Source organism: Sceloporus occidentalis, unplaced genomic scaffold, assembly GCF_023333645.1.
Source record: "Sceloporus occidentalis isolate IW3139 unplaced genomic scaffold, rSceOcc1.0.p SCAF_5, whole genome shotgun sequence".
NCBI classification, from domain to species: Eukaryota; Metazoa; Chordata; class Lepidosauria; order Squamata; family Phrynosomatidae; genus Sceloporus; species Sceloporus occidentalis.
The window spans coordinates 16951184-16976616 of record NW_028316985.1 but is presented as its reverse complement, the minus strand read 5'-3'; the positions used below and the strand labels follow the sequence as shown (position 1 = coordinate 16976616).

Here is a 25433-nt window from a genome sequence, read left to right as displayed (position 1 = left end):
TGAAGAAACCAGTGTAGCTTTGAACGCTTGCACAGAGTATTTTCTGCATTTGGTTAGCCAATAAAGGTATTACTCTTTTGTGGATTTCGGATGTCAGTAGCTGAAACTTATCATAGAATGGAAAGATGTATAGCCACCTGAGTAAAGCCTGTAGAATACATATAAGTTTAATGTTAAAGGCAAGAACTGGCTTGAAAAAAAGTTGGCAACCTGATACCAAAATTTAGATTTATTTTGCTTTCAGCAATTCAACGGTGCTGATTTCATTTCAGGAATTAAGCTCTTGTTCCAGTCATCCTCTCATCCTCCCCATCCCCTGCATCCATGCAATTTTCTGCCAAGTAACATACTCAGAGTGTCGTTTTCTCTTGCATGACCACCACTCTGGCATCTTTTTCTCCCTTCCCTGCAAAGATCTCAAGTCTGACACTTATGGCTGGAGTGACCTCACTGCTCCAGGAAGTCATCTCGTCAAAAAAGTATGGAGGTGAAAAAGCAAGGTGGCGGGAGTGCATGTGTGTGGGGAAAGCGGAGGACTCTCATAGCTTATAAAACATATTGCTGGGAATTTGACATACTGTCTGGAAAAATATGTCTGGAAAACCCTAGGTTTCCTATTTAATTCTGTCTTCGTATGCATTCAAATGGATGTGCTTTAGTGCTTTGCCAGCCAGTAATTTAAACCATTTGTGGAAGACACGTGTGATTCCCCACCCATTAGGCTAGATTTCTTTCTGTTATAATTATTCTTTTTTCCCTTCATGTCTGTAGCAATTTAATTTTTAATGTCACAAAAATTTGCTTTCTAGCAAATTTTAGTCTCTGTTACTTCAGTCTTAGAAAAACACTTTGTCAATGGATTTACATTTGCTTCTGTCTCGTGAAGTGATTTGCTGTTAATATCTACAATAAAGCCTGTGTCCTGGCTTTGGGTGGGGCAGGATGACTTTTTATAATGTCTGTAGGAAAGTGTCAGCAAAATGCTATTTTTACCAAGTATTGCCACACACTTCCAATGAGACCTCCAGTCATTTATTTAAGAGTGTGTCTATACTCCAGATAGGTATCAGATGCATAACCAGTTGAACTGTTGTGGCTTCTGTTGAAGAATCTTGGGAATGGGATTCTGGTGAGGATGGAAATAGCTTTTCATCTGCTTTCTCCAGGAAGACATCCCACAGTGCTTCAGTCATGAATTTTCCTGTCCCCACACAAAGATGAGCTGCTCTTTGCTACCTTGACATATTTTCTGCAGTAAGAAAAAAGGACAAAGTGATAGAAAAATTTGAGAGAATTGCAAGTGGATGACAACATCTAGCACAGGGGTTCACAACTGGCTTCACAAGATAATTTGATATCTTGTGCACAGTTTAGATGCTTGCTGCTCATCAGTTTTGATTGGAATAAGTTGTCTTGTTTAAATGGCCAAAATCCAGTTAATAGTCCTGGTTAGAGCAAATCTACAGCACCAACAAAATTTACATAATTTCAGCAATGGTTTTAAAGGGTTTACTCTGGTTGGGGACAAGAAATTACATTTAGCTCTTTGCTTTTCATTATAATTTTCTATTTGCCTGTGTGTTTTATTGCCACTTGCTGCCCTTGACACTATTTTGTATATATATGGAGAAAAACAAGACATAAATTTAATAAATCAACATGCACAGCACAACAATAGCAATGAGCTTGAGAGATCTAAACCAAAAGAAAAGTGATGGAAAGTGACCATGAAAGGTAGTCATCTGCTATTCAGATGGGTATATTTGGCAGGATTTTCTAACTCCTGAATCTCAAGAGTCTTGCTTTTGCTTTAGATGAGCATCAGAATAAGGCCCATATGTGTTTATTCAGTCTTTCTAATGCCAATCTGGAAACCTTTTTCTAACTAGGAAGGATCTCGACTACTAGACCAGTAGCTAACCCTCATACCTGGGGCTAGATTACAATCTGTACTGTGAGTTCAGAGAGTGCCTTTCTACTGTTGCCAAACCCTAGCGTCCTTTGTTGTTCAAACCAAACATAAGGGAGAGGAAAAGAAAACAGTGAAAAAGAGAGACAAATCCTCATATAAACGGGCAAAAACAACAGTAATGTATCATTCATGTTTGTATCATTTATTCTTTTTGCTGTCGTTCAAAGGAAGCTGGGAAATGTGCAGTTTAAGATCCTTGTAGCTATGCTTGAAGAGGCCATGCCCAATTTATTCCATATTTCTATACTCTTTTTTTCTAGTGGCACATATATAGTCTGTCCCAAAATCCTGGCTCCTCTTAAATCAGTGCTCAAAATGTCATTAACTGTAATGTGATCAGAGGTAAGAGCAGTGGCTGGAGCACTGGGCTGATTTTTGTACTAGATCTCTGGAAACTCACCACACTCATCTTCTCATGGTGTTTTTGTGAATACCGTGTCATATAGATACATTTCAAGATTGTTGTCTTAACTCACTAGAATGACTACCTATATGGGAAATGCAATGTAAAAATATTGCAGTATTCAAGCTGAGTGAGCTAAAGTGGACAGGATGGAACATTTTGAGTCTGATCATTATACAATGTTTTACTCAGGAAATTAAAATCTAAGAAGAAATGAAGTGGCATTAATAGTAAGGAGAGATGTAGCAAAAGCAGTCAAGGAATATAATACAAAATCTGACTGAATGCTATCAATAAGACTTCAGGAAAAACCCATCAATATCACCATAATCCATGCATATGCTCCAACTACAGAGGCATAAGAGGATGAAATTGAAAAATTCTGCACTGGAGTCCAGGAGGAAATTGATCACACACCAAAACAGGACATGTTGGTAATCATAAGCAGTTGGAACTCAAAAGTAGGATACAGAGCAGAACCAAACTGTGAAGGAGAATTTGGCCTAGGATCAAGAAATGAAGCAAGAGAGCAACTGATTGAATTTTGTGAAGCCAACAATTTGTTTATTACAAACACATTCCTCAGGCAATCAGAGAGGAGATATAGATAGTACAGAATGATGACTAGTAGAGAAATAAGAGGTCTACATAATTGGAAGCAGAAGATGCAGAAGCTGACATAAAATTCTCCCTTCAGCTATACTGGCAGAAGTTTTTTAAATTGTTTTTGAGACTTAATATAGGTAACAGGGAATCCATGTTGGGTTTTAGTTCAAATTTAGAGGTTATCCAGGGTGCTGAATCATATCTGAAAAATACGTTCAGCAGCTTGGATAGCTCCTTTGAAGTTTAGATTAAAACCTGGAGTAGATTCAGTGGTGTCACAAGGACTGGCATCCCCCCGGTCCATCCCAGTGACCCCCCCAGATACCACACCATACAGAATCCTTAGTAATGTTTTTTTGTACTAATGTTACTCTTAAATTTAAATTCCTGCATGTCGCTGAATGCAATGGTAATAGCTGCGACATAAACAACTAGCAAAATTAAAATTATACCTTTAAATTACAGTGTCATACACACAGCCTAAATGTATTTACGTGTACATAGTTTCATGTGGCTTTTAAGGAAAATTTAAAAAGTATAATTTTTTTAAAAATATATATATTTAAAAATATTAAATTAAAAAAATAAATTTTATTTTAAAATAAAAACCCTGGGGCCTCTCCTTTCTCTTTCCACTGAGTCTCACCCCACTTACACCATCTCTTCAGCATTTTAAAGGGACACAGGTGAACACCACAGCCCCTTTCACCCCTTTTCTCTTTGGGGAGCAGTGGTGTCATCCCACTTAGGGCGTCACCTGGTGTGACCCGCATCCCCTGCAAACTGAATAGATTTACTGTACCACTGACATGGGACCCACCAGCCACTCCAGCCTCTAAAGATAGAAAAAATATCCTAAAATATTAAAAAAGAATTGAAAAACATGTTTTTTGAGAGTCATGAAATGCTGACAAGTGGAATCCTGGATTGTCACAGTTCAGGACATATCTACATAAACCCACATGGAGTTGTTTTGCACAGGTTGCAACATTTCCAGAGCAAGAAACAGCATTTTCTGTGCAGGAAATAAAATTTCTATGCAGAAATATTATTTTCTGCACAGAAATAACCAAGTGCAAATTTTGCACATGAGTCTCAAATTGTGAATAGGCTTCCAATACAGTGTGGTTTTTGAAGTCTTTCTTGTAGTGGGAAGAAAATTGCTAAAATTACTCATTGCTTCCATTGAAAAGAAAATTAGTGACAAATATATCCTACTGGCATTTGATGTTAGAATTCCTGCCCAAACGGTTGAAATGCAGTATAAGGAAAATAAGAGCTCAGTCATATCCAGCAAACTGAGCAAAGGATTCCATGTTAGCTCCCTTGTATGCGGATTCTGTTCCAGACTTCATAGTTTTGGTTGAAACTCATAATTTAAAATTCCAGTTTAGTTGTCCAAGAAATAAAGATTTGCATGTGGGTTTTTTTTTTTTTTTTGGTAAATGTTTTATATTTGGAATGGATCACTGTCTACTGGGACAGGGGAAAAATAAAGAACTGGAAGGGAAATGCTGTTAAACCTGCTAACCAGCTACTGGATAATGGCAAATATTGCAAGCCTGTGCCATAGCCAATGGTGATGTAACTGCCTACCAGAAGCCAACAGGACTGGCTTATAAGCAGGCAGTTCTCCAGATCAGAATGAATTGCTTTGGACAGGGATGGAGATGAAAAAAACAAAAGAACACATGAAGGATAAACAGAGGGATTACAGGACCTGTTAATTATAACATTTTAGAGGCCAACTAGTTCTAGAGGAACTGTGGTTAAGGAACTGTAGGCCAGAACACAGGTTAACAGATCATTACAATTAACAGATCACAACAACCAGCTGCTTTCCATTCCAAGAAAAGAGGGGCATGGATTTGGATTTCTTTGAACCAATCAACTGGTTTTCTTGTATCCATTACCTATCTTAATCAATCAACTTAAGAAATCTGATCATTTAAAAAATGGAATGGACTGATGAAATGCAAAGGAACACCTGACACTTAGACTTTAACAGCTGTATAACAGAGGATTTTAGAAGAATGGAACTTCCTCCCTCCACTATTGTACAACCACCGCACTTGGCAAAACTTTACTCTCTATACAGCTATTAAAGGAACAGAAAAACCTGATCATTTAATGCAGAAATTCAGCTGAGAGGGAGGAGAACATTGTGTGCAGTCTGCAAGTGTTTAAGGAACGGGAAGAGGGACATCATATGGTGTTCTGCTTGCCACCCAAGTCTGTTGTTCAAAGAGACATCCCAACTGTGGAGTTTCCATGCTACCGCTTGCAACAGTTTACAATCTGAACATGTGCCTATTTCCTAGGAAATAAATCCCTCAAAAGTACACAGGGACATACTCCCAAGTAACCATATATAGCCTTGCCCTTACTGTACAGATGGCTGCATTGCTGTACTAGATTACTGCAGTGTGTTGTACATGGGCCTGCTTTTGAAAACAGTCCAGGAAACACATGTTAGCCCCAAATATAGCTGCAAGTTTGTTAACTGGGACTGGACATTTTAATCACATCAGCCCAGTTCAGTGACATCCAGTCTGCTTCCAGGCCACATTCAAAATGCTGATTTTTACCTTCTAAATGTCTTAATGATTTGTGAACAGGTTACTATCATATTTTGAAAAGCAAAAAAATAGAGGATCGATTCACCAATTGACTACTACAAAGCATTTTGATGACTCTCTCTTTAAATATCTTTACCATATAAGATGTGGTAATTGCTACTGAAAATGTTCCTAACTTTCATTGCATTTAAATAACAATTTTGCCTTCTTTCTCCAACTCCTTTCCCACTTCTCCTGACAAATGGCCCACCTTACCAAGCCACCCTGTTCCATCAACCTTGTGTGGCTTGAGACCCCAACAGTCCCCTTGTTTGGTTAGCTTGCTTTCCCCTGAGTTTCTGTTAGGCTGACCTCCATCCCTTCTCCTAGTGGAGCTCTGGATGGAGTGATGAGAAGGTAGCATTGGTGGGCAGGAGGCAAGCCAATAATGGACATTTAGAAAATCCACTTTAACAGAATTCTTTGCTCTAAAAAAGGGAACATGTCATGGAAGGTGGGACATGTGGTAACTCTGGGTTACTGGAGGGATCATCTCCTCCCTCTACACCTGTCTGGATGTTGGTGTCATTGCCTGAGGCTCTTCTCTGATTGCCCCAAATAATGAGATCTAAAGGCTAGTTGAAAGTGGATAAACACTCTTACTTTTTCTGACTTTTTAGTGACTTTTAGGGGCTCAAAAGCCATTCTGAGGATTTCTTTTGATCCTTTGAACTTTTATTAATTATAGGTGGTTTGACAATGTGAGGAAGTTTTACTTGTATGACTTCTGATATTGTTTGGATTTTATACTATATTGGCATTTTAAGGCTGTATGATTGCACTAAAAAAAAAGAGCTGTATTTTTTAAAGAAGAATTCTGCTGCATTCCAGCTAGCAAACTTGAATTATGGGGCACAGAGATATTGTATGCCCTCCAACTGTTCCAGTTTGGCAGGGTAAGTTCCAATTAACCCTCATTTCACTTTTCCAGCTGCTTTTAAAGTTTCTTGGTTTCTCTCTCCTTATCATGCTTTCTATCTTTATCCTTAATTCAATTGCTTCAAAATGTGTTCAAAATACAATAGCATTTTTTCAATCAATTAATTCAGTAGAGGGAGAGGAAAAGGGAGGCAGAATCTTAGCTTTCCCAGTAGACTAAGTCAAAAGCAAGTTTCTGCAGTCCCTCCTAGCTTGTGTGTTCTTCTATAACTTTTGCCATCATGACCACACTTTGATGTTCCTTGGCCACGTGTCTTGCTTTTCATCTGCAAAATGTTAGACGGAATGATATAGACAGTAAAATTCAGGCACAGTTAATAAGGTGTGTGTAGTCCCAATTAATCTTCTGTCTTTCCACTTGTTAAGGTGTTTTTAAAACATCCCAGTTTCTTTCTTTCTTTTTTTTTTTTGTCCTCACATTTTCCTCCTTCATCCACAACTTACTTCCTTACATTGGTGCCGACTGAGTTCAAAGTGCATAATTAGGTGCACTCAATTACCTTGGTGGGATGGAAGAGAGAAGAGGAGAGGAGGTGGAATCTTGTCCTTCCTTGTAAATTCATACAAAAGCAAACTGCTGTAGCATATCATAGCTTGTATGTTCTTCCTTATTAATAACTCCTGCCATCTTGACCACTCTCTGCTACTTCTTGGCCACACATGTCCCAGTTTTCATCTGTGAAATGTTGGAGGGTATGCAATCCCTGGGTCAAGCAGATATGTTTCTTCCCCCATAAGAAGCCAGGGTGCTGGCACTAAGTTCTGGTTGGGCTGGACCCCTGCTGCATTCCTCAGCAGATTTGCAGAAGCTACACCTCTGACAGATGTACACCCAGGAAATTTGTCGATAAAGCATGAAGCAAGACTTTACAGAATATATACAACCTTATAGAGATTGCAAAATGTCAATTATTCCATTGATTAGGGAACAAAGCCTTGATACAGATGGGCAAAAAGCGCCATCCTGGGGCTGAAATTAGGGCTCGGGAGAGCTGAGAGTCTGCATGCTCTGTGCTCTCCAGGTGCCATTTTGGCATGCATGTGTTCACATGGAGCACACACCAATGACATGCCTTGTGTGCCATGTCCAAACAGGGTGGCGCACAAGAGATGTTACCATGCTGCTCCAGGGCGCTAATTACGCCTTGGCAACGGCGCAGAAAGGAACTGTATTTTGCAGCTCCTTTTTGGAGCAGATCGTTGCCGTGCCCATGTGGTTGTTGAGGCAATGATTTGGGGGAGAAAGAAATGGCGTCTCGCCACCCTTCCTACCGATCTGTTCAAGGCCAAAGAGTGGTTGCTGTGGAAAGGTAGGGAAAAATACCTTGAGCTCTCTGATGGCCCAAAATGTGCAGCAATAATGTACAATGAAAACAAAATGCAAACAACTGCATTGAAGTATAGGAGTGGGGTGGTGGGATCAATTTATGAGTTGTTCTTCATAAACTGTCCATGTTTTTAGCATAGAGTTCAAAGCATTTGGAAGCGAGAGGTTAGCATTTAGCAAAGGAGAAGATCAACAGTGCAATTGTATGCCCTGGTGGTGCAGTGGTTAAATGCCTGTACTGCAGCAACTCACCCACAAACCACAAGGTTGTGAGTTCAGTACCAACCAGGGGCTCTCAGGCTTGCATCCTTCTACAGTCACTAAAATGAGTACCCAGATTGTTGGGGGCAATTAGCTTACACATTGTAAGTGCACTGATAGGTGGTATAGAAATCTACTTGCTATGTACTTGCTATTGCTGTTATACAGATGTAAGACCTTCTGCATTCTGTGGGCCTTATTCACAGAATTCCAAGTATGTGTACATAGTGAGGGACCCACATAAAGAACTACCAGTGGTAGTGATTGTTTCAGGGAGATTGGCCATTCCATTGCCCTTATTGCGTACATTAACACTGTATTATGAAAATTATGTGCCTAGGCCAAGCTATTGAGAAGCATCTCTTAAACTGATTAATATTTAGGGGGAAATTAATCAATTATATTATAAAATTATGAGCATTAGACTATGGCTTTTTATCCCAAGGTCCAGCCCTTCTCTGCACCATCTCTTTTTGATATCAGTTTGATATTAAAGGGATGTCTTAGGCAGGTAGTCAAGAGGGCACCCCAGTGCAGGAAACTAGCCATGCCATAGAAGGACTTCCATGACCATTTTTGAAGATCCCGCTGGCTCAGCGTGGGGCAGGCAACCCCCCCCCCCGCCCCCCCCGGTCAGACAGCTCAATTAAGATCAGAATCTGCATAATCCCTTCACTGAGAGGAGTGATGATAGGTGACAAACCTTGGGTTAATCCATGAACAGAAATCTAAGATTACCTCCCTCTGGGAGTGAGACTTCTTTGTTCAGGGACATTCATTGTCCATCCATTTACAGACTTCCAGTTCTGTTCTTCCATCCTGGGAACTTCACCTTAATCTCAAAAACCACCCTGGGATACATTTGCCCTATAAGTATACCTGCTCAGGCACTACCAATTTTGTCTTGTTTTGAGGTGAAACAGGCACTGTGCCTGCATGTCTCTTGACTCCTTTGCGACTGCTGGCTAACTCAGATACAGGCAGCATGCTAAGCCACTTTCCTCTCACAAATCTTCCTGATTGGAATCTCTGCTTCTGGAATCACGTACAACATCATCCTCTGCAATAATTAAAATCACCATCTGCTATATCATTAGTTCTTATATGTATGTGTGAGTGTGTATTTTTGTGTGAAAGTTGTCTTTTCATTTGCTGTTATAAAAAAACCCTCTATATTTGGACCTTACATTCTGGAGTTCTGTTTCTCAGAACCAATATACACAGGCTTTACCCCTGCTTTTAGTTGTCCACAGCCCTCTCAGCAGCTTCACTTGAGCTAATAAAATTCCCCCTATTAAATACTGGTTGTGGGTGCCTTCTGAGAGTCTGGCATTTTGCGTAACAACTTTCTTAGCTTGTTTGATTATCTGATCTTGTTCAAAATGGTCCCATGTTTTCTGATCAGTCAATCATTCAAGTGAAGGGGAAAAAAGAAGATATTCTTGTGTGTTTTGCAGCCTTTCTGTGAACAGATAGATTGGAATTCATAGACCATCAATGGTCTGTGAACATCTCTTCTAAATTACAAGTATCTCGGAATTATGAAAGGCATAGCATAGGATAGCCAACTGTGCATAGCACCAATAGGCTAATGCCTGTGAGGCCATCCAAATCTTGTTGCAGTTTTATAACAGTTTCTAAAATACTTGCAGAAATAATTTTGTTAAGAGATAAAAGAAGAAAAGAAATGGCTAAACACACAGCATGTGATATATGCATTTTTTTAAAAAAAGAGAACTCATCTGAAGAATGAAAACATGGGAACGAGTTCATTGTTCAGCCTTCTAGTTTGGACATATAAGAGACCAATTCTGAAGCTGGGCTCATACCACAAGTGAAGAACCCACTGTGATTTGTACATATGGTGAGGCTATCGTACTGAGACTGGTCCAGCTTGTAGCCTTTTAAAGAATTTAGATGAAAGTTTTATGTACTTCAAGGGGGTTAGCAGTGATGACAGCAGGAATGACGACAAGCAATAAAATGTCATACTAAAATAATTTATGTGCCTGGATTAAGTTCATATTTATCAAGGGAAGGCTAAAGCCTGAAAAAATTGTAGTTATGCTCCTCAAGGGCTTATTTTATTTAACGTTGTGTATAAGCTGTGTTTGTTAGTGTGCTTTTTACTAGCAAATTCCACAAGCAAACTTCACAGCTAACAACACTTTACTTATGCCCCAGTTTACGTGATATATTCCTATATGTCATTCAACTGACCTCTTTCTTTCTCTCTTTCTCTCCCTTTCCATCCTTGTGTGTGTGCAGAAGGTTGAGGGTAAGAGAAGTACATAGGCTCATTATGCAAAACAGTTTATCATTACTAAAGATAATCATAAAACCCTTTTAAAAAATAAAAATACAACCATCAATAAGCACATGAAGGCTTGTTTCTTCATTTGATTTTGGATCCTATTACATGCTTTCCAGCATTGGTTTGTGATTTTATTCATTAGGAAGAACACACAAGCTGGGAGAGGCTGCAGCAGTTTGCTTTTGTCCAAACCTACAGGGAAGGACGACATTCCACCCCTCCTTTCCTTTCCTCTTATTGCTGAAATAATTGAGTACAAACTACTTTTGCCCTTTGAACTCAGTTTGCAGCAACTGAACTAAGCTGAGGACAAAAGGGAAGAGCGGGAGTAGGAGAGAGAAACTAGGAGAGCACTAGTAGAGAATTGTATGTATCTCACCAAACTAAAAACCTTAGGATTCTTTAGGGTGGAACCAGGGCACTTAAAGTGGCATCAGACTGTTATAACTGTATAGGATAGAGACACCCTCTTGGACTGGACAGCCCATCAAATGTACAAGCTTCAAAAGGAGTGAATTGTTCTCTGATAGCCCTTCCAATCTTTATTTATTGAACAGTTTTATTCCACTTTTAATTTAAAAAAAAATCCCAGTGCCATCGTCAACAAAGTCAGACCCAAAGCCATGCAGTTCTAATGATGTGCAAATTGTAGTAGTAGCTTTAATAGAGGAAGTACTAGATATTGCACATTTTATTGTATGCTTCTTCATTTCCTCCATGACATTTTGTCAGGACCCTCTAAATCCTGGATTACACTCCTAGTCCCATCCCCCAGATAAAATAGGGATAACACTTATGGACTAGGTCTAGGTCTAGGTAAAAGCACTCACTTATCGGCAACTGTTCAGAGTCCAAGTTAAATAAAATGATGTGTCAAAGTTTTTCTTTCCTCAGCCAAGTATGAAGTGTATCTGGCCATGTTTTTAACAGTCAGGCGTCAGTGCCAAATGCTGGTGAGTGTCTGCGAACTGTGATCACACCAGGGTCTATTCAACCATTGTGGACACCTCTCAGAAAAGCTTCCAGCCACAATAAGCTTTGGCTTGAGTGGCTTAGGAGTGACAAAGTCTGGGAAGGGTCAAAGGCATCTGACGCTAGCATTTCTCTTACTAAATGAGAGCAAGAGAGGTAACACTACAAGGCTCTAATACATTATGGTACACACAAAACACACTGTCTGAGATGGTGATGTACATGGATGAAAAACACCCAGCAACTAGGATTTAATAGCATGCAACAAGGTGTGGCTTCTTCACTATGACTTTGAATTTTGCCCAAAAGACATCAATTACATTGTGCCAGCATTTGAACATTGGTCCATAGTGAAATTCAAAAATATTATGGCTATGTCATCCCCGTCCTTAAGCCTTTTGACTGGTACTGTCTTTTTCATAGTGAATTTCAAGCTTCCAGTCCATAATAATCATTTCGTAGAATATTTCAGGTGAGAAAAGAATAGATTTCCAAACAACCTAACAGCATTACAGCAAGTACAGCACCAAGAGAGCTGCAGTGTCAGGGGTGATCTGGTCCCAGCAAAGATGGGAGTAACACATAGCTTCCAATTGTCCCAATTTGGCAGAGACAGTCTCCACTAATCCTCCATCATTCCAGTTTTTCTGATGCTTTTAAAATATTTCAGTTTCTCTGTTTTTCTTCAATTCCCCTAAAGTAGTTTGCAGTCAATTAATCCAGCAGTGGAATTGGAGAGGAGGGGACATAATCTTGCCTTCCTGTAGACTGTGGCAAAGCAAACTGCTGCCACGTCTCCTTGCATGTTTGATATTGGTTGGCTGCATATGTCCCAGTTTTCACCTGTGAAATGATGGAGAGCATGCACTATATAGCACTATGAGTGTGCTATAACAGTGTCATGTGATAAACATCTTAGTACTCCCTGATTTCTCAATTTTGTACAATCTGATATACTTTGCTCCTTCTTTATCTCTTTCACCCACTCTTGCTGTTTTTGGATCTTCCCTTCTTAGTGTCCTTTTCTTATAAGAATCTCATTTACCAACTTAGTTCTCTTTCCTTCTTCAAGAATCTCTCAGGTAGAACTATTTCTTTATAATAGCAGTGGGCAAAGTGTGAACATCTTGTTTTCGACTCTAGCTTCTACCAGCCCTAGCTGGAAATCTGCTGATTAGTCCCAACTCAAGTAAACCCTTAGAATCATTTGTTAAATGGTGAGTCAACATGTTGGTAAATTCATTTCAGAGAATCGTAGAGTTGGAAGAGACCACAAGGTCTATCCAGTCCAACCTCCTGCCATGTAGGAACTCTCAATCAAAACATCCTCAACAGATGGCCATCCAGCCTCTGTTTAAAGACCTCCAAGGAAGGAGACTCCACCACTCTCTGAGGGAGTGTGTTCCACTGTCTAACAGCTCTTACTGTTTGATTCAATGGTTGATTTGGTCTGAGTCTAATCAAGACTAACAGTAGGATTTAGGCCCACGTGGAAGGGTTACAGTTGTGGAACTCTGCTTATAAAGCCAAGAATTAAATACCCCATTGTACAATGACCAGCCCCACCCCTACACACAATGACATGTACCATATGCATGGCACCATTACAGATCCCAGCCGATGTTGATGGCATACCCTCCAACTGCCCTGATTTGGCAGAGACAATCCTGATTATCTTCTGCTGTACCATTTCCCCAGCTGTTTTTAAAATATCCCAGTTTCTCTCTCCTCCTGTCTCTTTCCCCCTTTGTCCTCAGCTTATTTCAGTTGCTAGAAACTGAGTTCAAAGTGCAGAATTAGTTTGTGCTCCATTAACTCAGCAGGAGAGTAAATGAGGGGACAGAACATTGTCCTTTCAGAAAGCTCAGGCAAGAGCAAAGTGCTACAGCCTCCCCATGCTTGCGTATTCCTCCTTATTAATAACATTTGCCATTTTCATCACACACACATCCTGGCTTTCATCTATGAAATGTCGGCGGATACATGATAGGCACTTCAAGAATAGAATAAAGTATCAAATAAAATCCAGAACAGATTCACTCAGGGGTGTCACTACAATAGTATGTGGAATACAGACTGCGCTGGGTGACACCCCAGAAAGGGGGGGTACACCCAGTGACACTAGCACAACTGCTGGGCAAGGCTGAAAGAGTGCCATCTCCCTTGCTCACTCATCCAGCAGCCAAGTAATACCCTGAACATGCCGTCTAGAGGCCTAAGCCCTGCTCCTCCAGCAGTGACTGCTGCTGCAGGGCGATGCCTTCCAGTTAGAGTCTGTATGGCTCTTTGCCTGAACAGCCACATCGGACCCTAAATGGGCCATCTGGAGGCCTCAACACTGCCTCCAGTGGCTGCTGCTAGGAGATGGTGTCTTCTGTTTAGAGTCTGGCATGGCTACTCACCATGCCAGGCCGTGAACTGAAGGCACTGCCCCTCCAGCAGTGGCCTGGTCAGACAGTGGCCAGACAGCCAGGGGACAGGCAAGCGAAGCAGTGGGAGGGAGGAGTAGGCCTCCACCACACCCTCTCCCCACCATCACACTCTCTGTACTGGGTCATACAAACCACAGTAATGCCACTGGATTCACTGCACCCCACTTATGGAGGTCTCTGGCTCCCATCGATGTAGGAATTGGCTGATATAGTTTACACAGCAACATCATAGATGTGATCATTGTAATTATACATGATATAATGAACAATGGAAAAAATGCTCAATGGTGATTCTATAAAAAGGAGATGGAGTGTAACTTTACATTCACAGAAAATGTAGCCTTGTTGACCATACAGAAAATTTTTTTTAAAAAAAGCCAAAAATAAAACTGAAGCAATATCTTTATTGGTCCAGTCAAAATGCATAAAGAACATCACATTAGCTTTGGAAACTTTGCTGGCTTCCTCATCAGGCATGCCTTTGTTCCCATTCAGCTTATTGGCATGAATATGTCTACATACACTTCTTAAACATCACATTGGAAAATGCATCACAAGTGCATCCCCTTTCCATTCCATGCTTCATACCATCTATCTTTCTTTATTGTACTTTTTAAAATTTGTCTAATACAGGATGGATTTTGGATTTTGTTGCTTTATGCTTACAGAGTTATACAGTGGGCTGCACAATGCTGCCTTAGTAGTGAACTGTGATGATGCACAATTGAATGTGCAATGGTGTGCAGCTATGCATGCCCATGTACAATGTGCAAGCATGCACAGATGACATTTCACATGCAACTCCACTTCACACTCTACATAAATTGAATAGAGCTGTTCTATCTTAGACAACAATGTTCATCCACCTGCGTAGGAGAACTTATGCATGTGTGTAAGACACCAACAGGATTCTGGCCAAGAAGGAAATCCTTGCCCTGTCCACCCAGTACTGACAGGTAGCACATCTGTAGAGTCTCAGGGAGATAGTTCTTATCACTTGCTAGATGATCCTCTTAAGTGGCAGTGGCAGGGTGTGAAGCAGAAAGCATGTGCTGTCAAAACCAGTGTTGTTAGACAGATCGATTGCTCTTCCCCAAAGGAAAGCAGGCCAAAATCCTGGAACACAAGCAAGCATCCTAACCAGATATTTAGAAAATTAGAATTCAACAGCTCCATCTGTTAGGTGAAAAGCATAAAAATACCCCCTTTTTTAAAAAAAAATGACATAAAATCTTTTAACAGTTGCAAATGAAAATGAGAATGCTTAATTTCCTACCTAAAATGCTTTCAGCATTTGCTAACTCATCTTTTGCACTCTTCTGCACACTTGGCTTTCCCAGCAGATTTAAAATGATAGAGGAAATACTTTTCAACCATCTGGTATTCATTCCCAAAATACAGTGTTGCTGTATTTTGTTTGCAGTAAATGCTTTAGTTTTAATTTTATTTCCCCCTCCACTGCCTGCCTGCCATCCTTTGCAAAATGAATGCACCCATAAATACGTAGACTAAGTCTCTTCCTGATTCTAGTTTTCCAATATATTTTGTCATCTTCTCTTTTTTATATATAAAAAAGCTTCCATTTGTGTTCAACAAGAGAGGCTTTTTCTCCAAGATTAACATTTCTTATGATTGTTCCTGACAACGGATTTACTTTCAGAGGCCCTGCTAAGGATAACCAAAAAAGGGCATGGAGCAGGACAGTTTTGGCAGCTTGTGTGAATTTTCAGAGGTTTTTAGGTCTTGGTTTTCTTATGAGTGGCTTCCTGAGCATGCCTTGGGAATGACAGGCATCCCTCCAGGCTGGCTGACCCCACCTTTGGCTGCAGCCTAGCCATTGGCTGCTTATTAGAATAAATTGAGGACAATGCATACCGCTGGCTGCCAAATTTAAACATAAGGGATATGTATTCACTTAGCACTGACTTTGGGGAGGAGTTAAGGAGTGAGTGTAGTTCTATGGATTAGGCTTGCAGGGTTTAGACAGCCTGGGAGCTTCTCTTACTGCACTCCTGCCTATGTCTGCTGTACCTATCCCTGTCTGAAAACTGTTTCTGCTGCAGAGGTAAGCGCTCAATATATGCTCCTCAGAATCATCACGAAGAGGGCAGCGATGAAGCTCAAATTCTCCCTCTCTCTCTCCTTTTGAACTTCTTTATGCATGTTTGCAAAAGTATTCCCATTTCTTAAAAATGAAAAAAAAAAAAAAAAAAAAAGAGGCAAGCACAGAGGGATTACTATGTGTGTCTTCCACTTTCTAGTGATGTTCAGTCTTGAGTTAATGGGAGAATTTTTTCAGAAGCTGTGGTTTCCTGGAGAAAGTTTTTGTCGAGCGTATGCATGTACAATATTCACAAAGAATGAATCTTGTATTAAATGAAGATCTCAAGCACAGGGTGCACTGTTCCCCTTTATTTCTTCTCTTTAGATTTCTCTAAAAGATAGGTAACTATATTATAAGGTAGAGGAGATGTCTCCCAGTGTCACAACATTTGCTTAGGAACGATTAATATCTGTAAGCGTGTCCTTCTGCAAATGTGTGTCTTTTAAAATTTGGGGACAAAAGGTGTATTTGAAAGTAGTGTGCATCCCTCCCCAGCATTTTTCCATCCTCGGGGGAGAGATCCAAGACCTGGCCTCACTCAAAGTTTAACAGCAAAGGAAAGCAACTAACTCAGATTTGGGCAAAGTTCTGGTGAATGTTACAGACATGGTATAGTGCTGAAACAGATGTCTCAGTTGTTGCAGTCTTTCATTAAAAAAAGAAGCTTTGTTGACAGTAGACTCCATCCGTTTTTTGTTTTTAGCGTTCCACATGCAATGCAGCTGATTGCCAGGATGTTTCTTATGAGGGAAACTTCCGGTTTATAGAAGAGAAAATGCTCGTGGGTGGGACAGGCAGATAATAAAAGTGTGTGTGTGTGTGTGTGTGTGTGTGTGTGAGAGAGAGAGAGAGAGAGAGAGAGAGATTGTTATTCTAGGAAGAAAGGAAGCAGACTTTTCTATCTACAGCACCCCTGACATGCTCAGTTCACTTAGAAAGTTTAAAGATATGATTGTTTTGCCAATAATTATGCCAGTAAGTTTTAGACTGAAAAAAATAAGCCTAATGGTGAAAAATGTTTAATGGTGACGGGGGCTTGGAGAAAACATAAGGGAATTCTTGAACACACGATTCACCAAAACACAAGGTTAATAGAAAGGAATGTTTGCTCAAGTAGTCTCTTTGGTTTATTGTTTGAACAAGATGCCTTTCAAGGGAGCTGGTAGCTCTTTTCCTTCCCTTTCTTGATATGTGGCTATGCCTATATATTGTTTTCTTTAGCCATCATTTCTTTTTTTTCCTGGGAAGGGGAAAGCTGTGTGTGGAAGAAAAATTGTTTCAAAAAAAGCAGTGGAAACCCCTGAGGAACTTTTCTTCAGCAAGCATCCCTGAAATTACCTGGATATGAAATGAACTTGAAATTCACTTGAATAAGAGGAGAAGTTCATGGAATATAAAGGGTGCAAATTTCTTTTGAGAATTGAATTCACATAGTCACGTTTTAAATTTGTTCCTTTACTATAAAAACGTATGAGTTGCATTTGGCAACACTGGTATCACTCAGGTACATATAGCATTACCCAGGTACATTCCTTTACAAATCTGGGATTGCTGCCTTCTAAAAAGGGCCTGGGGTCCACCTTGAATATTACATCTCAGTTGTATTTGTACAAAGCATGAACACATTAAATGTGTTTATCATGCAGGTTCATTTGGGAGAGACCTGTGCTTGCCTGTAGCTCCCTGCCTATTTGTACACTAAGCAATATGCTTTGGTTTGCCTCTGCACAATGTGTGGATTTGCCAAAGAAATGACAGATGAGACTCAAATATTAACCTAAGAAGTAATAAACAGAGATCCTCCATTCAGCAACATTTTTGAAAGACCTATCCCAGCACGCAGTCCCTTAAACTAGGACCCTCTCTCTTAAAACCAAATTCATTTCATTGCTACCCATATCACCCAAAGTGCCTCCTAACACAGTAATCTTTCTTTCTCAGCTTTGGGCAATGTGGACATATCTCAATTAACAAAGCTTCTTAGAAGAAGCTCCTTTTTGCAAACTCTTTTAAAGCCTGCCATCTCCCCTACATCCTCCTTGCCCTCTGTCTAGCTGGAAGTTTCTTAGCTGCATTGGCACTGGGAGGATAGTGAAGAAGGGCTTGAGAAACACATACTTTTGTGATGGTTTGCATCCATGTGTCTGCAGTAAACAATGCAATAAAGCTTGAGTTGGGAGAGAATGAGATTTTACTCTAGCTGATCCTACTGCAGCTGGCTGTGCCTACTTACTACAGGCAAAGTAAGCAGCAGCTGCCTCCAGAATCCCTCACTGAGCATGTGTGACAAGGAAAGGGAGCCAGTGTGGTATAGTAAGGAGTGCTGGACTATGACTGAAGAACAGGGATTGATTCCCATACTGTAGTGTAGAGCACAAATAGAATTCTGGCTAGACACCAATTCATTGTTTGTAGCTATTTATACAGAGATGGGTAAAAATGTCCAAACCTTTGGAAAAGAGGGACTATTATGGACTGAAACAGCATCATCCAATATCTTCATCTGATTTCCCACTGGATCCAGTTTGTAAGGGTAGTTTGTTTCGGAGGGGGTTCAAGTAAGGGATTGACTATATTGAAAACTTAAAGTTGTTGTTGCTGAGTACATTCAAGTTGCTTCCAACTTATGGCAACCCTAAGGTGACCCTATTACAGACTTTTTGGCAAAATTTGTTCAGAAGGAGTTTGCCATTGCCTTCGTTTGAGGTTGACAATGCATACTGTATATATACTCATGTATAAGTCTATAAATTTAGGTTAAAAAATTAATCCCCAAAACCTGAGTCGACTTATCCATGGGTCAGTGTAAGTACTGTATTTTAACTCTCTCTCTCTCTCTCACACACACACACATATATGGTGAAAGGCAAGAGTTTAATCTGCCCTGGAAACACTGACCCTCCTCTACTCTTTCATCCATCCAGCCTTTAGTATGAGTACAAATAGTTATACCTGGTGGCGTTTTGTTCTTTGGCATTGTTTTTCTTTGCTTTCTCCCTTTACATCCTTCATTATATGCTCCCAAGTTTTATCTTCAACTTATCCATGGATCATATCAAAATCCATAATTTTGGCCCCAAAACCTGCCCTCAACTTATATATGAGGTCGACTTGTAGTCGAGTATATAAGGTAAATTGCCCAAGGTCACCTACTGGGTTTCTATGGCCAAGCGGGGATTTGAGACTCCCGATTTCCAGAGTTGTAGTTCAACACTTAAACCACTAGATCATACTACCTCTCAAAAACTTAAATACTTATGCAAATTTCAGTCTTATACAAGCAGGATGGTTTGGGTGCCATTTCAGGTGAAGGATTTGCTCATTTTTTTTCAGGTGGTTGCTATAAAACTAGTTTTCTTTAACAAGAATAAAAGGCCTAGCAGACGTGACACAGGAGATTTAGCATCAAGATTTCTGATGTGTACATTTGCATCTGTGTTGAAATTGTAGTTGCAGGGCAGGGGAGATTGTTCAGAACAGTGCCATAGTGGTGGTGGTGGGGAATTAAGCTTTCTGCCCTCTTGAAATTTAGGACATTATCACACAAGCCCCATTCTCACTGCAACAGCATTTGTTAATAAAAATCAAAACATACTGGTTGCAGAGCAGCCATTTGCATGTTGTGTCAGTTGCACTACTGGGGCTGCTTCTGGCATCACGCTCTCTCCTTGACTCCCCCTTAACCCTACCACCCTGGGCTATGCCCTACCTAGTAGTCCTTTTGAGTTTTATTAAATTAAATTATTTTTATTTTTACTTTCCCACACAATTCTGGAGTTCTGCTAATGTGATTTCAGGTTGAGGGTTTTTTTTTAAAGAAAAGAAATTGGGGGGGGGGGGAGGAGGGAATCAATCTGCTTGGTAATAGCAAGTGGAACAGGGAGAGGAGGAGACACTGACACCACGTGACTGGCAATATTGCAACTGCCCCAGCAACAGTGTTTTGCACCTGGGGACTAGCACAATTGCAAGCTCATTGATGGGTTTAACCCATCAATGAAAAAGGATGCCCTAACCATGCTTCAGGGACACAGCAGCTACTGGCTAGAATCATTGTCCTGTGATAAGTATTGCCAAATGCACTTTTTCCCAGCTGTAATTATGGTTTAAAAGCCATGTGTAGCAATCCTCTTAAAAAAAGATTTTAACTCCCTGAAATAATCCTTGTTGATGCCTGTGTGTTTTCCTCCATGGATGGCAATTAGTACTCCTAAATCTCATGGCTTTAGATCCTCTCTTCCATTTTCCAGATCAAGAAGGTAGAGTCTCAATGCAAGAGTGCCATCTTTACGCGGCTTGAGCATATGCACTGAAGCCGCGGGGCGCGTGCGGGGCGGCGCGTCCCATTCAATTGAATGGGCACGTGCGCCCGTTGTGCCCCGCATGCTGCTGCTCTGCCGCGCCGTTGCGCCGCCGTGCATGAGCCCCATTGTTTCCAATGGGGCTTGAGCATAGGCGGAAATCGCCTTACATGGAGGGATCCAGAACAGATCCCCGCGTAAGGCGAGGACCCATTGTATGTGTATACATTTAGTCATTACTTAAACTTGGTGTTGGGTTATTTTTAAAGGCATACTCTGTGTAACTATGGATGGAGTATAATTTAACCTGCTTAAATATATAATCAGAGACTACTCAGGTGTAGTATCACCAGGAGCTGATCACCTCTGACATCACAAAAGATCATCTACAGGTTTCAGATTTTTGGCCCGTAAAGGCAAATAGCAGCTTCACAGGAGAGGTGTCGGAAATAGCCAGTTCTCATACTGGGAGCTTTTGGTTCTATGTGGAGCTGCTTCTATGGTGAATGATCAGAATTCCAACTTGGAATGTATTGGCACTGAAGTAATCTCAGGCTCTGAATTGGCTACAGCGACCCAAGCTACCCATCCAGTCCTCTGGCCATACGGTTTTCTGTGTAGGTAGGAACTTGCCAGAGCAAAGTGATTTTCACAACTCTGATGGAATACTGTGTTTCTTGTGCCATGGACTATTTTGCTGAACTCATGTCTTATCTTTCATAGCTGACTATAGGTCAACCTTAGCAAGTGTTGGTTTTATTTTGGGATATGAGGAATGATTAGCACTTCTTCACTCAACACTGCAACTGCAATTTGTATTGCAGACTTTCTCTCTTCCCTTCCAGCAGCTCTTAAGGATGTCTCACACAATATTTCAACAGGCCTTTAGTTTATACTCATGCATGTTTGCTGCTGCTGCTATTATTTATTTAGAGGTTCAGGAAGATTTAGAGGTTCGGGAAAACCCTACAGTTGGATATGACAAGCACATCAAAGGGGAAACTTGTACCTTGTTACCTTTCAGGAAGATGAAGATGTGACTTTTAGAAAGCTGCTTGTTTTAAATTTTGGTGCTTGTCCACCAATTGCACTAGCAGTCCCAGGACTCATTTCCCTGGTCTATTTCCTTAGATTAAGATTGGTCCTGAGAAAGTTGAAATGATCAAGGTTGTTTTGCAATAACCTTTCAGATTATTTCAGATATTGAATATCTAATGTTTTGAAGGAATTCAAAAGAGAATGAAACATACAGTTCAATAATCATGATGTGGCCTCAGCAATCACCATGTTGCATGCACAACTTGATAAAGTTGCTTTTTTGCACTACAATTCCCAGTATCCCTCAGCTAGCCTGGCCAGGGGCCATGTTGGTGGGGGTATTCTTGGAACTGTAGCCCAAAAAAGAAAACACTTTTCCAAGCTCTAGCTACAGCCATAAAGGTCACTTTTGATTATATCTCCAAATGCCTTTGAGTCAAATGTCAACCTTTGTTGGAAAAGTATGTACATGACTAACTTGTTGTGATGGGAGCAGAGGATCTACAGAAGACTGCTTCCTAAACAAACTTCATATCAGTCTGTAAGTGCAAATATATTGAAACCAAACAAATCCAGGAGAATGAAGGTGAAAGCACTTAGTTTCTACAATCTCAGGTCTGAAGTTGTATCCTTTAGCATCAAAGCTTGGTTTACATCAAAAGAAATGTGATGAACATAGATAACATTACATTAGTCCATTAGTGGACTAATGAAAAATACTTTCTAGTTAGTTACTTCTTAAGGATAATTTGGGATCATTTTGACAGAAGTATTTCAGATTTTATGCCACTGTCAGTCTTAAGGATTTTTTTCCTGTCAAAGTAATGGAAAAACAATCACCAGGGTGACAAGTAATGCAATTAGTTGTTTTTTTCAACATGATAACAAGTAACAATGGCTATTTTTAAAGTACTGTAAGGAGTAATGGGAAAAGGATTATTTTCCAAGAGAGAATTTCACATTGAAAATGATTTCTCTGGGAATTCTTTTCCCCCAGGTTGGCAAGTTAAAGTACATTCTTTGCACATTCTCACAACATGCTTTCCACAAGGGACTAGTGAAAGAGAGAGAGTGTGGGTATCTGGCAGAGTTCTACAGGAGAAGGCCACAGAGTATGGTCAAACCACTGTCCCCCAAGTCTCCAAAGGGATGCAGAGAAAAGACCCTCAGGAGAACTGGACGAGTGACAGAGTAGGACCTATTCCTCTGATCCGAGGCCAATGCAGAACTGCCCAAGATATCCTGCTGCCTGAGTCAGAGCAGAAAGTAGCACCATCTCAAGAACTTAAGGCCAACCAGATAGTTTAATCCCTGGGGCAGAAAATCACACAAGCGCCTTTCCCTTTCTACTTGGAAGTAAAAATGCAACAATAATAAGTCATTAATACACCATTTGCTGTCTTTTCATGATACTAAAAAAAGTGCTGCTTGAGTCAGCAGCCCTGCTCTTTCGAGAGCTTGACAAACATTTCCTTTTTGGACTATAATTTCCAGAATCCCCCAGCCAAGACGCTGGCCAGTTATAGCTGCTGGGAGACGTACTTAAACAAAACTAAGAATGTCAAGATCTGTTTCTCCTCCTGATGGTTTGGCTGACACTAGATGGACACACCACCAACTCATCCCATCAGAAACCTTCTCCAGAAAATGAACATATTCAAAGAGATTCTGGAATACATTTGGCCATTTACATGAGAGATAGTGGTTTAAGCAAACAAATAAAAATATACACACCCATAAACATTGGCAGTGGCCTTAACTGGGGTGGATGGATTTATTATTTGAGAAGAAATTTGCTGAACTTCAGCAATGGACTTTTATCGATGAAACTAGTATTTGTGATCTCAGCAGTTGGAGTTGGGACAAGCTGCAGTGGGAAAGTACCCTACTTGGAAAAGGTTGGCTTCCTGGAATCTTACACTACATATTTCTAGGCTCTGCTCATGAAGACAATAAATAAAATAAAGGCCCTCCAAGAGATGCAGGCAGAGGGTGTGAAAACAATAAGAGATCCACCCATTCACACATTTGTTAGTTGGATGTCCTTAAAAAGAAAAAAGGAAAAAAAAGGAAAGAAATTTCTGATGGAAATGAATTTGTTGAAATGCCACATATGTATCTGTGAGAACACCCATGTCTAGCCATAAATTAGGACTATTCAAAGCAGTGTGGAGGCAGAGGGATTATTTAACACATATACAAACTGACAAGTTCTAACCAAACCAAAAGAACCTTTCTAATGCTGATAATATCCTCTTTAACAAACTGATAACTCAACATTATCTTTTTGAAAGTTTAGTTAACGTAAAGACACAAACAACAGATTTACAAGGAAAAATTGTTATGTGTTTTTTTCCCCACTAAGTAATCTGTGGGGAGTTATGATAAGCATAGCCATAAAATTGATTTATAAGTAAACAATTCTACAATTGTCCTGGGATTTTGGAGCAGATTTGGAAATGCATCTTCTCTCTTAAGATCATAATTATGGGGTCACAAGCACAACCTATCTAATCCAGTGGTCTATCTCTGGGAGTTGTTGCTGCTGATATTGCAGGGAAGTTGTTCAAGTACCCAAAACAGGGAGTCATTAACTCAGTGTTGTTGTTGTTGTTGTAGTTGCTGCTGCTGCTTTTGAGGAGGGATTTGTTAGAAATCAGATGCAGAACTGCCAGGTTGACCTAAGAGGATATGCCAGGCATTTATTATTGTTCTTATTTGCTGTCATCTCAGTTTTGACATGAGGCAGCCCTCTGAATGAAAGATGCCTAGGGCCCTATCAGATTACATTGTTATAGTGCTATATTCCACTTTAACTGGCAAAGCAACATAAGTAGCTTTGCTTAACTGGCAAAGCAACATCATAAGGAATTATGGAATTTGCAGTTTAGGAAGGGGCAGTTAGAATTCTCAACCAGGGAAGTCTTGGGCCTCACTAAACTACAAACCCCAGAATTCCACAGAATGTTGCCATGGCATTAAAATGGCAAATAGTACTATGACAGTATAGTGCAATAGTCCTACTAGTCATTAGCTGTCCTGCTCCAGTCTTGTAAACTCAGTGATATGGCTGCCCTGATTGAATCAACCCATCTGCAGTGCCTTTCTCTCTTTTCCTGCTGCCTTCCACTTTTCTAAGCATTATACTCCTTTCCATTGGCGCGTTACAGACGCGCACAAAGTACGCGCAGAGCGCGTATTCGGGTTAGGAAGGGGCGTCACTTCCTGACGCCCCTAACCCTAATACGCACGGAGCGTGTAGAAAATGGTGGTGCCCTATACACATGAGCGCCACCATGACTATGTCACGACCGCGCCGCCTCCAAATGGGGCGGCACGGAAGTGACATAGTGGGGCCGTGCGAGGGCGCCTGGGGCGCCCTTTCCGCAGCCCCGGAAGGAGCTCCGTTTCGGAGCTCCTTCCAGGATTTGTGTCACTGGCGCAACCTCTACACGGCTGCGCCAGCAACGCAAATGAGAAAGGGGCCAAGCAGCTCCTTTTTCCATGTCCCCACTGCTGCCGGGTGTCCTTGGGGCATGAAGCCCCAAGGACACCCCTTTCCAGGCTGCAGGGAAGTGGCCTTTTGCCGCTTCCCCGCAGCCTGAAAAGCAGCGGATCGGGGCCTCAGAGGCTGCCGTTGTGGCAGCTGAGGCCCCAATACAGTGGGGAAAGGGCCAGTTACAGGCCTCCCCAAACGGGCAGTCTGTAACTCGCCAAAGAGTCATGTGAATGTGTCAGGATATGTCCAAAGTACAACAGTCAGTTTAGTCATCTTTGCCTCTAGAGATTCAGGCTCTAAGACTCATTTACTTGTCTTTTTAGCAGTCCATGGTATCTGTAAGACTTCCTCCAGCACATTTCAAATGAGTTTGTTCTCTTGCTGTCAGCTTTCTTCACTGCAGGGACGTAGCCAGGATTTTAGGAAAGGGGGGGGGGGGTCCAGACTAAGTGCCACCATTATAATGGGGCTTGGGCACGGCAGCGCAGCAACACGCACTATTCATTTTTCTAATGGAAGGGGGGGTCCAGACCCCAAGAAACCCCCCCCCCCCTGGCTACGTCCCTGTTCACTGTCCAGCTTTCACAACCAAACATAGTAATGGGAAACACTATGGCCTGGATAATTCTGACTTTGTTATCGATGAT

At 40.9% G+C, this 25433-nt stretch overlaps 1 protein-coding gene across 10 annotated transcripts in view; it reads left to right on the top strand.

Annotated features, from left to right (window-relative positions):
• Window positions 1–15746: 15746 nt before the first annotated feature.
• The window catches only part of CALD1 (caldesmon 1), a 236193-nt gene continuing 226506 nt past the window's right edge, over window positions 15747–25433 (top strand). For 5 of the 10 annotated variants that reach the window (XM_089527702.1, XM_089527699.1, XM_089527697.1 and 2 more), the window contains exon 1: window positions 15747–15909. The gene's annotated coding sequence lies outside the window, so the exon portion shown is untranslated. The remainder of the gene's footprint in view (window positions 15910–25433) is intronic. The other 5 variants (XM_089527698.1, XM_089527695.1, XM_089527693.1 and 2 more) reach the window with 2 other exon arrangements.